The sequence below is a fragment of the Artemia sp. Qi Xiang Cuo genome, chromosome 6 (genome assembly GCF_049724085.1).
Source record: "Artemia sp. Qi Xiang Cuo chromosome 6, ASM4972408v1, whole genome shotgun sequence".
NCBI classification, from domain to species: domain Eukaryota; kingdom Metazoa; phylum Arthropoda; class Branchiopoda; order Anostraca; family Artemiidae; genus Artemia; species Artemia sp. Qi Xiang Cuo.
In genome coordinates, this window is record NC_142799.1 from 71,949,892 (window position 1) to 71,963,171 (window position 13,280).

Below are 13,280 nucleotides of genomic sequence, written 5' to 3' on the forward strand. Positions count from 1 at the left end.
TGTGTATCGAAAAGGTGAATCAAAGAAAGAGTTTGTTACTTACATACAATTTTTCATTATTTATTGAATGAAATTCCTGTATTGTGTATCCCAGAGGTGAATTCAAAGAAGAGTTTATTGGTTACTTAAAATTTTTTATAATTTCTTGAATGTAATTTCTGTGTTGTGTATCCAAGAGGTGAATTCAATAAAGAGTGTGTTACTTAATTACAATTTTTTATAATTTCTCGAATGAAATTTCTATATTGTGCATGCATGAGGCGAATTCAAGAAAGAGTTTGTTACTTACTTACAATTTTTTCATAATTTTTTGAATGAAATTTTGGAATTTTATATCCAAGAGGTGAATACAGGAAACAGTTTGTTAGTTACTTACAATTTTTCATAATGACTTGAATGTAGTTTCAGTATTGTGTATCCAAAAGGTGAATTCAAGAAAGAGTTGGTTACTTACTTATAATTTTTTCATAATTTTATGAATGAAATTTCCGTGTTTTGTGTCAATGAGGTGAATACAAGAAAGAGTTTGTTACTTACTTACAATTTTTTCATAAATTCTCGAATGAAATGTCTGTATTGTGTGTCCTAGAGGCGAATTCAGGAAAGAGTTTGTTACCTACTTACAATTTTTCGAAAATTCTCGAATGAAATTTCTGTATTGTGTATCCAAGAGATGAATTCAAGAAATAGTTACTTACTTACAATTTTTTCATAGTTTGTTGAATGATATTTCTGTATTGTGTATCCAAGAGGTGAATTCAAGAAAGAGTTTGTTACTTACTTATAATTTTTTCATAATTTCTTGAATGAAATTTCCGTATTGTGTATCCAAGAGGTGAAATCAAGGAAGAGTTTGATACTTACTTACAATTGTTTTTATAATTTTTCGAATGAAATTTCTGTATTGTTTATCCAAGAGGCAAGTTCAAGAAAGAGTTTGTTAGTTACTTACAATTTTATCATAATTTCTTGAATGAAATTTCGGTATTGTGTATCCAAGAGGCGAATTCAAGAAGGAGTTTGTTACTTACTTACAATTTTTTCATAATTTCTTGAATGAGTAGAACTATTCTAAAGAATAGAGACGGGTTAAGCTTAAATATATTTACTGCGTAAACATATTAAAAAATTTTCTTGAAAAAATAATTATTTACATAAAAATAATACTTAAAGCTTACTGATAAACATCCACAAACGAGGATCCCATGATATATAATACTTTTTACAGTGTCTTATGCACTTATCACGATCAGGTATGTCCCTAGGTAACCACTGCGCGAAGAGCCTAACTCCCTCTTTAGGACGGTGATAAGCCCCTTCAAATTTTAGACGCTTAAATTATTCTAAATTGAAAACTGGAATCCTAGGGTCACAGTTACGAATTAAAACTTTATTTGTAAGTACGTTACCCCGTACGTATAGTGCTTCAACCCCAAAAAAGCTGAAAATTTCACTGACTTCTTCCTGAACATTTGACAGTTCTTGACCTCTTTTAGTATGCGGTGTAATCATTCTATCGCTGAATCCCAGTTTTTTATACGGCGTAATCTAGTTCTCCATAAGCTTTTATCATACACAAACACATTATAGTTTACTATCCAATGATAACAGTAAATTTATTCGACTTCCATAGACAATAATGAAAATGCACATTCAAATATAACACCACAAGATGATTTTTTCAAACCAATAAATTCTGTGTCATATAGTCCTATCATTCTGGAAGCTATTAATGTAATATTTGAGCAGAAAACTACTTCATCAAACTTTTATATCTTCGGTCAAGGTTAGAAGGACTTATGACTAGGGGGATGAGTCTTAAAACCATCTGAATTCATTGTGTGTAGGAGTCATAAAACCTATTGAATTCATTGTGGGGAGAAGTCATAAAACTCTCGGTGTCTATTGCATGCAAATGAAACATGGAAATTGCCACGTAGCTTGGCTTGTAAAATATTACATGTTTTTTCATATCATACATCTCCAACTTTTTAATAGATATTCTAAGCGTTTGTGGTGCTAGCGTAGGCTACTCTAAAAATAATGGAAATATGACAAAGTAATGTATAGTATATTTTTAATGAAGTAATGACATGTAGAATATTAATATAAAATATGTTTCATACATTATTATACATTATTAACATTGTTCAACAACTTTAGACATTCTGAATCTGCATCATAAATTAATTCTTCGTATTCTCTCTTGATAGTGCCCTCTGTAGAGATATTCATTCTGCCTTTGTCTCTTATTTATATCTTTCTTTTCTGCTATATCGAGCCTCCTTTTGTGAGAGCTTCCTTGTGCTCCTGATCTACCTTGTAATGGAGAGGATATCTATTGTCTGTATTTTTTTTGTGATAATGGTCACTCTCTTCCACTGCAGAAACTGATAAGCCGACCCTTTTTCTCACAATTTCATCAAAGATTCTTCTTCTCATTTCACGCAGATCGTCCTCTTCTATTTCATTTTCCATGATTTTTAAATTTGCTGCATTACTCTTATACGAATTACTGAAGTCATGGTAGTGGGCATTACAAATAGCACAGTCACAATAAAAAGAGATTTCTAACTCTACACTTTGATCCATGTTATAATCTGCAATGTTGTTGTTTGATGTAACTTTAGTTCTCAAATGGTAGAGCCGTGTTGTGTCGATAATCGGCCACAGAGTACCACAGGGAAAACCTATCATGGTTTTGCATGATAGTTTTTCCATGATAGGTTAGCGTCATTTCATTTATGATTGGTACAGCCGCAAGCATATTTCATGTCATTTTGAGAAAAAGTTGGAGGGAGGGGGGTAACCTAAAAGGCAAAGTTACTTTTCAAAGGATAGTAAAAATCCAATTCAATAATCCATTAGCATACTCAATTCAAACATCACATTAACCCATTCGAACAACAGATTTTATTTTCACTGTCCTCGGTGCTTTAACAGTAAACAATAAGTCGGTGTGGGAGGATCTTACTAAAACTCAACCCCCGAACCATGCTATGAAGTGGTACTAGAAATTTATATTGAACTAAAATCATCGACAAAGCAAAAAAATATGACAAAAATCAAAATGTTGCCCTCGCAATCAAATTATCCTATTTATGTGGGAGGGTCTTTATTAAGGAAAAAAAAATCCTCTAGAGCTCTTGAATCTAAGGAAATCCAAACTCTTGAAAAGGTCCACAATTCTCTTTTCCACCTAAACAAGTTCCTGTGGCATATAGTTTCCTCCTTAGAATGTTCTTTGCATAAACACTACACATCCATTTTTAACACAGATGAAGTGAGGTCTTGTTTCATTAATACACCTTACTAATTTGACGCCAGAAATTTGCACGACATAAAAATTGGTCCAATCTCCGCAAAGACTCTTCAATTATAATAACAAAAGCAGACAAGGGCAATTCACTTTTAGTCATGGATACATTAGATTACGACAACAAAATTTATTCACACTTAAAAGACACAAATAGATATACTTTCATGACTCACGACCATACTGATGAGCTTGCGAATAAAATTATAACCGAAATAAAGAATCTAAAACAATATGGCATAATCACCCCACAATTGTATAATAAATTTCTCCCCCGATGTAGCTTTTGCCCAATGTTTTATGGTTTACCAAAATTACATAAGCAAGGTATTCCCTTAAGGTCAATTGTAGCATGTACGAAAGCCCCATGCTTCCAATATTGGAAAGTTGTTATGCACAGCCTTCAAACCTTTGCTTTATTCCCAAAAATCGTACATATGTAATTCGGTAGATTTAGTGGAAAAACTTGAAATGCAGGCATTTCAGAAAATACTATAGTAAGTAGTTTTTACATAGTTTCTATGTACACAAATTTTGATTTAGTAATATAAAATTAAATTAAAGAAAACTATAATTTAATTGAAGATTCAACAGCAGGAATAGATTAAGAGGTTTTAATGTCCCTAGTCAAAATTTGTAATAAGTATTCATTGTATTTCAGTTTCTTAATTCTTTTTATCAACAAAAAAATGGTCTCCCTATGGGAGCAACGCTATCCGGGTTATTTGCGAACATTTATATAGAACACCTTGAAAATTGGGCCTTAAATTCATATTTTTAAAACATATGTATTGGGGGCGTTATATGGATGATATAATATTGCTCTAGAATTATGGGGAAAATAAAACTAGGGGATTTCAAGATCACCTTAATACATATAATCAAAATTTACAATTTACCTTAGAAATTGAAAATAAATTACCGTCTCTGGATGTATTAATTATTCGTAGCATTGCTAATCTGGATTTTACAATTTACAGAAAACCCACACAAAATAACTGATTCGCTTATCTAAGTCCCGAAAGATGAAATCTGATTTGACGTTCCGATAACATTTTTCTTACAAATTTATAGGTCTTAATGGAGCCTATATATTGAAAATTGGAGGATATCTTAAAAAAAAGTTGGAGGGAGGGGACCCCTTGGTGGTTGGAGAGAGGTGTCCCTTGGAGGTTGTGGTCCTTGGTCGTTCGGGCCATTGGTGGTTACGGTCCTTGATGGTTCATACTCATAATCGTCTCATTAGTTGATTTCTAAGGATTTCTAAAGATTGTTCTGAATTTCTTTATTAAAATTCTTTTCTTGGCATCTACATCTTTATTAGTATCAACTTTTTAGTATACTAGAATGCTAAAGCATATTTTATATTGACAACACTGCTTAAATGGTACTTGCGGATTATACAGAACACTGTTGGGAAGTAAAGCTAGGTCAGGTCCCAAGGTCTTCTTGACACCGATGACTCTATTACTTTCAACTTTTTTGCATACTCCATTGCCAAAAACAATATTTCATTTCGCCCACATCCCATATTGTGTACTTATAAATATCTTAAAGTTTAACCAGTCTTTATTCTTTAGAATAGTTCTATTCACTCTTGAAATTATGAAAAAATTGTAATTAAATAACAAACTCCTTCTTGAAATCGCCTCTTGGACACACAACACGGAAATTTCATCCAGGAAATTATGACAAAATTGTAAGTAAGTAACAAACTCTTTCTTGAATTCACTACTTGAATACACAATACCAAAATTTCATTCAAGAAATTATGAAAAATTGTAAGTAACTAACAAACTCTTTCCTGAATTTGCCTCTTGGATATACAATACAGAAATTTCATTCAATATATTATGAAAAATTGTAAGTAAGTAACAAATTCTTTCTTGAATTCACCTTATGGACACACAATACAGACATTTCATTCGAGAAATTATGAAAAAATTGTAAGTAAGTATCAAACTCTTTCTTGAATTCGCCTCTTGGACACACAATATAGACATTTCATTCAAGAGATTATGAAAAAGTTGTAAGTAAGTAACAAACTCTTTCTTGAATTCACCTCTTCGATACACATTACAGAAATTTCAATCAAGAAACTATGAAAAAATTGTAAGTAACTAAATCTTTCTTGAATTCACCTCTTGGATACACAATACAGAAATTTCATTGGAGAAATTTAGAAAAATTGTAACTAAGTAGCAAACTCTTTCTTGAATTCGCCTCTTGGACACACAATACAGAAATTTCATTCGAGAAATTATGAAAAAATTGTAAGTAAGTAACAAACTATTTCTTGTATTCACGTCATGGACACAAAACAAGAAAATTTCATTCATGAAATTATGAAAAAATAGTAAGCAAGTAACAAACTCTTTTTTGAATTCACCACTTGGATACACAATACCGTAACTACATTCAAGAAATTATGAAAACACTGTAAGTAACTAACAAACTGTTTCCTGAATTCACCTCTTGGATATACAATACCCGAAATTTTCTTCAAGAAATTATGAAAAAATTGTAAGTAAGTTACAAAGTCTTTCTTGAATTTACCTCATGCATGCACAATACAGAAATTTCATTCGAGAAATTATGAAAAATTATAAGTAAGTAACACAGTCATTCTTAAATTCACCTCTTGGACACAATACAGAAATTACATTCAAGAAACTATGAAAAAATTATAATTGAGAAACAAACTCTTTTTGGAATTCACATCTTGGATACACAATACCGAAATTTCATTCAAAAAATTATGAAAAAATTGTAAGTAAGTAACAAACTCTTTTTTGATTTCCCCTATTGGATACACAACACAGAAATTTCATTCAAGAAATTATGAAAAATTGTAAGTAAGTAACAAACTCTTTCCTGAATTCACCTCTTAGATGCACAATACAGAAATTTCATTCGAGAAACTATGAAAAAATTGTAAGTAAGTAACAAGCTCGTTCATGAATTCGCCTCTTGGATACACAATACAAACAGTTCATTCGAGAAGTTATGAAAAAATTTTAATTAAGTAACCAACTGTTTCTTGAATTCACCTCTTGAATACACAATATAGAAATTTTATTCAAGGAATTATGAAAAACCGTAAGTAAGTAACAAACTCTTTCTTGAATTCACCACTTGTATGCACAATATAGACATTTCAATCGATATGAAAAATTGAAAGGCCAGATTTTCAAGGTGTTCTACATAAATGTTCGCTAATAATCCAGATAGTGGTACTCCCATAGGGAGACAATTTTCTTTTTGATAAAAAGAATTCCGGAACTGACAATATATTGCATGCTTATTACAAATTTTGACTAGGGACATTAAAACCTCGCAATCTATTCCTGGTGCTGAAGCTTCAATTAAATGATAGTTTAATTTTTTTTTTATTTTTTAATAACTGCTCAGATATTGCTGCATCAATATTTGTGTGCATAGAAACTATGTAAAAACTACTTACTATTGTATTTTCTGAAATACTTACATTTTAAGTTTTTCCACTAAATCTACCAAATTACATACGTATGGTTTTTGGGAATAAAGCAAACGTTTGAAGGCTGTACATAACAAAGTAACACACTCCTTCTTGAATTCACCACATAGATACACAATACAGAAATTTTATTCAAGAAATTACGAAAAAATTGTAAGTAAGAAATAAACTCTTTCTTGAATTTACCTCTTGGGTACACAATACAGAAATTTTAGTTGAGAAATTATGAAAAAATAGTATGTAAGTAACAAGCTCTTTCTTGAATTCACCTCTTGGATACACAATACAGACACAGAAATTTCATTCAAGAATTTATGAAAAATTGTAAGTAAGTAACAAACAATTTCATGAATTCACCTCTCGGATACACAATTAGGTAATTTTATTCATGAAATTATGAAAAAATTGTAAGTAAGTAACAAACTCTTTCTTGAATTCAACTGTTGGATACACAATACAGAAATTTCATTCAAGAATTTATGAAACACTGTAAGTAAGTAACAAACTTTTTCTTGAATTCAACTCTTGGATAAAGAATACAGAAATTTCATTCAAGAAATTCTAAAAAATTGTAAGTGAGAAGCAAACTCTATCTTGAATTTACCTCTTGGATAAACAATACAGAAATTTCATTCAAGAAATTATGACAAAATTGTAAGTAGGAAACAAACTGTTTCCTGAATTCACCTTTTGGATAAACTATACAGAAATATCTTTCAAGAAATTATGAAAATTGTAAGTAAGTAACAAACTCTTTCTTGAATTCACCTGTTGTATACACAATAAATGGTTTTAGGAGAAATATTAGGAAAAGAACATGTATTGAATTGATAAAATAAAGCCTTTGAATAATATTAGTTTGTGTTGGGATATACATAAAGTCGAAAGTAATGTTGGAAGGTGAAAAAGATGTGAACTCCAAATTTGAAAAAGTATAATTTTATACTTTTATAGAAAGTATATTAAAGTATAATTTTCATAGAGATTATTCAACATTTTAAAGTTAATTTAGACTAGGTTACGTGCTTGAATTCTCCTCTTGTATGCACAATACAGAAATTTAATTCATGAAATTATGAAAAAAATTGTAAGTAAGTAACAAACTCTTTTTTGAATTCACCTCTTGGATACACAATACCGAAATTGAATTCAAGAAATTATGAAAAAATTGTAAGTAAGCAACAAAGTCTTTCCTGAATTCACCTCTTGGATGCACAATACAGAAATTTCATTCAAGAAATTATGAAAAATTGTAAGTAAGTAACAAACTCTTTCTTGAATTTGCCTCTTGGATACACAATACAGAAATGTCATTCAAGAAATTATGAAAAAATTGTAAGTAAGTAACAAACTCTTTCTTGAATTCACCTCTTGTATGCACAATACAAAAATTTCTTTCCTGAAATTATGAAAAAAATTGTAAGTAAGTAGCAAACCCTTAATTCCAGAGTGATATTACATCATCCATATAACGCCCCCAATAGACTTGTTTTAAAAAATATGAATTTAAGGCCCAATTTTCGAGGTTTTCTACATAAATGTTCGTTAATAACCCGGATAACGGTGCTCCCATATGGAGACCATTTTTCTTTGGTAGTTTTGTTTGGTAGAAGAGTAGTTTTGACATAGTTTCTATGTACACAAATATTGATTTAGCGGTATCTGAGCAGTTATTAAAAAATAAAATAGAAGAAAACTATCATTTAATTTAAGATTCAACAACAGGAATAGATTACGAGGTTTTAATGTCCCTTGTCAAAATTTGTAATAAGTATTCATTGTATTTCAGTTCCGTAATTCTTTTATATCAACAAAAAAATGGTCTCCCTATGGGAGCACCGCTATCCAGGTTATTAGCGAACATTTATGTAAAACACCTTGAAAATTGGGCCTTGAAATCAAATTTTTTAAAACATGTCTATTGGAGGCGTTATATGGATGATGTAATAGTGCTCTGGAATTATGGGGAAAATGAACTTAGGGGCTTTTTAGATCACCTTAATACATATGACCGAAATTTACAATTTACCTTAGAAATTGAAAATGCAAATAAATTACCGTGTCTGGATATATTAATTATTCGTAGCATTGATAAACTGGATTTTACAATTTACAGAAAACCCAAACAAAATAACTGATTTGCTTGTCTAAGTCCTGAAAGATTAAGTCTCATATGACGTTCGGATAACTTTTTTCTTTCACATCTCTAATTCTTAATGGAGCCTATATATTGAAAATTGGGGGGTGGAGTCGTAAAAAAATTTGGAGGGAGGGCTTGGTGGTTGGGGAGAGGGGTTCCTTGGAGGTTGAGGTTCTTGATGGTTAGGGTGATTGGTGCTTACGATCCTTGATGGTTCATCCCCATGATCGTCTCACTAGTTCATTTCTAAGGATTGTACTGAATTTCTTTATTATAATTCTTTTCTTGGCATCTACAGCTTTATTAGTATCAACTTTTTAGTATACTAGAATGCTAAAGCATATTTTATATTGACAACACTGCTTAATGGTTCTTGTGTATTATACAGAACACAGTCTGCAAGTAAAGCTAGGTCAAATCACAAGGTCTTATTAATTATTCATAGCATTGATAAACTGAATTTTACAATTTACAGAAAACCCACACAAAATAACTGATTCGTCTAAGTCCCGAAAGATGAAGTCTGATAACTTTTTTCTTACACATCTATAACTCTTAATGGTGACTATATATTGAAAATTGGGGGTGGTGTCCTAAAAAAAAAGTTGGAGGGAGGGCTTGGTGGTTGGGGAGAGGGGTCCTTTGGAGGTTGTGGTCCTTGATGGTTAGGGTCATTGGTGCTTACGGTCCTTGATGGTTCATACTCATAATCGTCTCACTAGTTGATTTCTAAGGATTTCTAAGGATTGTTCAGAATTTTTTTATTAAAATTCTTTTCTTGGGATCTACAGCTTTATTAGTATCAACTTTTTAGTATGCTAGAATGATAAAACATGTTTTATATTGACAACATTGCTTAATGGTTCTTGTGTATTATACAGAACACAGTTTGGAAGTAAAGCTAGGTCAAGTCACAAGGTCATCTTGACACCGATGACCTCTATTACTTTGAACCTTTTAGCACTAATCCTTTGCCAAAAACAATATTTTATATCGTCCATATCCCTTATTGTATACTTGTCTATTATAACGAGCATAGCTGAGAAGTAAAGAACTACTATCTTAGGCTCGAAGCACATACATTATAAAAGAATGTTTACGAGGTGAAATTGTGTCAACAGATAATACGTAGGTTGATTTCAACAACATCCTGTTACATAAATTCATGATAAATTCATTGGAGGACAAGTGATGTCACCTTGTCCCGGTTGTATTCTAGCCCTCTGATTGGCTGTGATATTGTACTGGTCGGGGTAATACCTGGCCCTCCACTAATAACAATCGTGTTTTCATATTTGTCGGGCGTTGTCCGGAATATTCGAATAATGTGAAAGGAAGCAACTGTCGAGTATTTGTGTCTAGGGGTATATAATTTCAGTCACCACCAAAAGTATTAAGAGGGTCTAAAAAAAGAGGAGATTCACCAAAAACCTTTCGAAGAGTGTACTCAACAACTTGTGAAAGTTTCTTGGCGATAAGATGAACAGTAGAGCAATACATACAGGACAGACACAGACACATATTCGATTTTATATCAAACAGTTCGTGGTAACGAACTGTAAGTAAGGAGCGACCCGGCTCAAAAGTAACCGAAACTCTAAAAAACGGAATTTTGATACCAATAGATACATCAGAAGAATCAAATTTTTATGTTAATTTTAAATACATAGGTTTCATCAAGGCTCAATAGTAACCGAAACTCTAAAAAACGGAATTGTGATACCAATAGATACATCAGAAGAATCATATTTTTATGTTGATTTCAAATATATAAGTTTCATCAAGCTTACCCATCAAAAGTTACGTGCCTGAGAAAATTTGCCTTATTTTCGAAAAAAGGGGAAAACAACAACTAGAAGTCATTGAACTGTAATGAAAATCACACCATCAGATTCAGCGTATCAGAGAACAGTACTATAGAGGTTTCAAACACCTATCTGCAAAATTGTAGAATTTTGTATTTTTTGCCAGAAGAAAGATTACGGATGCGTGTTTATTTTATTTTTATTTAATTATTTATTTATTCCAATCAAAATTTTGAGATAGCCATTTTGTTCAGCATAGTCAAAAATATAATTAATATGTCTTTGAGGATAACTTAATCCCCCACTGTTCCCAGGGGAAGGGCTGCAAGTTATAAACTTTGTCCATTGTTCACATATAGTATTGGTTATTGGGAAGTATACAGGCATTTTCAGAAGGTATTTTTTTCTAGTGGGGGGTGGGGGTCAGAGTAGTTGCTATGGGGAGGTTTTTTCCATGGAGGTTATTTCCTTGGGGGAAGGGACATTTCTATGAAGGGTGCGCCAGATTTCCCAGCATTATTTAAAAAATGATCAGAAATTAAATAAAAAAAACAAGTTTTTTTCAACTGAAAGTAAGAAGCAACATTAAAACTTAAAACAAACAGAAACTATTACGTGTATGAGAGGGTTCGCCCCCTAGTCTATACCTCGCTCTTTACGCTAAAGTTTTTTTTTAGTACTTTCAAACGAGCTATCTATTCTAATTAACCGGCCTTTGTGATTCAGGGGTTTGTGATCCGAACAAAATTCGAACTTTAGCGTAAAGAGCGAGGTATTGACTAGGGACCAAACTCCCTAATATACCTAATAAAAATATACGAATATAGAAATTCGTTACGTAAGTTAATTCGTAAGTTACATCAGAATAAAATTTAGAGAAAGCCAATTAGCCAAAAAAGGAAAATTAATATGCGAATTTCGTTTTAATTATTCATGTACGGTGAGCCAAAACCACAGCTGCATCAATTCAAAAAGGTTCGGAAATTAACTAAAAAAAATAAGTTTTTTAACTGAAAGTAAGGAGCAACATTAAAACTTAAAACGAACAGAAATTATTCTGTATATGAAAGGGGCTGTCCACTCCTCAACGCCTCGCTCTTTACGCTAAATTTTGACTTTGTGTCACAACTTTATTTTTTAAAGCAGTAAAAAACTTTAGTGTAAAGAGCGAGGCGTTGAGGAGGGGACATCCCCTTTCAAATACGGAATAATTTCTGTTCGTTCTAAGTCTTAATGTCGGTCCTTACTTTCAGTTAAAAAAAAAACTTGTTTTTTTTTTATTATTTAATCTCTATATGATGATGAGTTGAAAGTGCTACAACATACGTATGCATTATTATTATTGTTACTATTATCCTCATTATTACTGTTATTAACATTATTATTATTAGTAGCAGTAGTATGGTGGACTCACCAACCTGAGTCGAGGCTCAGGCAACAAAGGCTCATTGCCTCCATGGGCCTGTGTAAGTGAAGTACGGAGTTGGGAGGAGAGAGGGCTGAAAATGGAGCATGAGCCCTAGGGCCCGTGCAGGGTTTGGCATTTCCACGACTTAGTGGAAATATTTTAACACTTTTCAAATTTTAGACTTCTATATTACTTTATTAGCCACAGATTAGTAAATAACAAACTTGGAAGTTCTTAAATTCCATCTTTCATAAACACTATGCGTGAAATATATATTTATTAGGTTTGATTCAGGGATTTCACATTCTCTTCTTAACGAGTCCTATTAATTAACATTTGGAGATTTCCTAAAAAAAACATCTTACTTAACTCATATCTGGTCGGGTGGATTTACTTGGGGCTTCTTACCACGCTGGGCAGATACATGTGATGTAATTAAAAGTATCAAGGTCATTTAAAATTGATTTCCTAGAAAAAATTGTGTAGGTTTTTGTTGTACATCTTTAAGAGTGTCTTCCAGGCTAGAGCCATCTAACAATCAAATTTATCGAATGTCATTTAACACTATTGTATGGACTATGATCTTCTGTACATATTAACTAAAAAAAACAAGTTTTTTTTTTAACTGAAAGTAAGGAGCGACATTAAAACTTAAAGCAAACAGAAATTATTCCGTATATGAAAGGGGCTGTCCCCTCCTCAGCGCCTCGCTCTTTACGCTAAAGTTTTTTATTGTTTTAAAAAATAAAGTTGTGAGGCAGAGTCAAACTTCAGCGTAAAGCGCGAGGCGTTGAGGAGAGGACTGCCCCTTTCCTATACGGAATAATTTCTGTTCGTTTAAGTCTTAATGTCGCTCCTTACTTTCAGTTAAAAATCTTGTTTTTTTAGTGAATTCCTGAACGTTTTTGAATTAATAAAGCTTTGATTTACGCTCACCGTACATGAATAATTAAAACTAAATTCGCATATTAATCTTCCTTTTTTTGACTAATTGGCTTTCTCGAAATTCTGTTCGGACGTAACTTACGAATTAACTTACGTAACGAATTTCTATATTCGTACTTTTTATTATGTATATTAGGGAGTTCGCTCCCTAGTCAATACCTCGCTCTTTA